The sequence below is a fragment of the Pyrgilauda ruficollis genome, unplaced genomic scaffold, assembly GCF_017590135.1.
Source record: "Pyrgilauda ruficollis isolate IOZ18807 unplaced genomic scaffold, ASM1759013v1 scaffold196, whole genome shotgun sequence".
In the NCBI taxonomy this organism is placed as follows: Eukaryota; Metazoa; Chordata; class Aves; order Passeriformes; family Passeridae; genus Pyrgilauda; species Pyrgilauda ruficollis.
Window position 1 is genome coordinate 37,558 of NW_024518762.1, and position 1,282 is coordinate 38,839.

A 1,282-nucleotide genomic window follows, 5' to 3' on the forward strand; every position below is an offset into this window, starting at 1 on the left:
AAATAAAAAAAAAAAAAAAAAAAAAAAAAAAAAAAAAAAAAAATTGCAGAGACAAGAGAATTTAGAACAGATTAAGCCCTAAAGAAACTACTATAATACTGACAGTGAGAAACATGGCATAACTCTTATAGAAATAAATAATTCATTGAAATATATATTTAGACTTTACAATGCAGGCACTTTGAACTTAGTAATTTTTTAAGGCAAGGTTAAAATAACTGCTTTTAAATGTTTTGGTATGAGAAATTAACTTAAAACCTAATTTTGATATGGGAAACTTTTTGAAACTAAAATACTTTTTAATTTTATCAAAATCAAGCTGAAATAATTTTGGCCTATATGGATCCCAGTTTTATGAGATAAAACACTGTGGTGCACACCCATATTAAAAAGGTTTCCCTTCCCTCTTGTTGATTTACTTTATAAATCTAAACTCTTTTAATATCCATCTAAAAACATTGTCCAGTGTTCTGAAAATTATTTTTAAAGCATAAATAGATTTACTTTATCATGTTATGAATTTATTTTAATCAAGAAGCTTCTTTGTACCTTCTGAATCACATCAGTGTAAAGTAAAAGGCAATTAAACCACATTAACAGATTAATTTTATACATATTGCTATACTTTGGGTAGATGGATCAAGTGTACCGTGTCTTCTTTTGAAATTTTAGGTTTTGGCTAAACTTCTATTTTGGAAGCTAAAAGAATGTGTGCTTAAATTACAGAAATCATTAGAATTATTAAAAATAATTCAGCTTTATTTTATAAAGGTGATGAGTTCTTTTTTTTTTTTTTTCTGTAATTACTATTTCTGGAATTCTAACACTATAGAAAGTGTCAATGTTTTAATATCTTTCTTTACTTCTTTTCTTCTTCCCATGTTCCAAGTCAGGAAGAAGACTAAAGCTCTGTGAAGCACAAAATTGTACTTCTAGTACTGTTTTATTCACCAGGGAGCTCTTACTGCTCATTTTAAAGAGCACTGATCAGAATGCTTCTGTTGGTTTGTTTTCTCAGAATACCTACATGCTCTTTCATCCATTTCTATGGAATAACCAGTCTTCTAAATAGAGACATATAAAGTTAAAACAAAAAAATTACTCAGAACTTCAGCAGACATCTGAAACAACTACCTTTTCCCTTTCCAATAGCTTTTATGTTTAAAAAGAAAAATCTAAATATTTGTATACCTTATGAAGAAATATCTTAATAAATAGGAAGAATTCTTCACCTTAAACCACATATGTTGATTGTTTCTCATTTTTGCAATAGAAAAAGCTA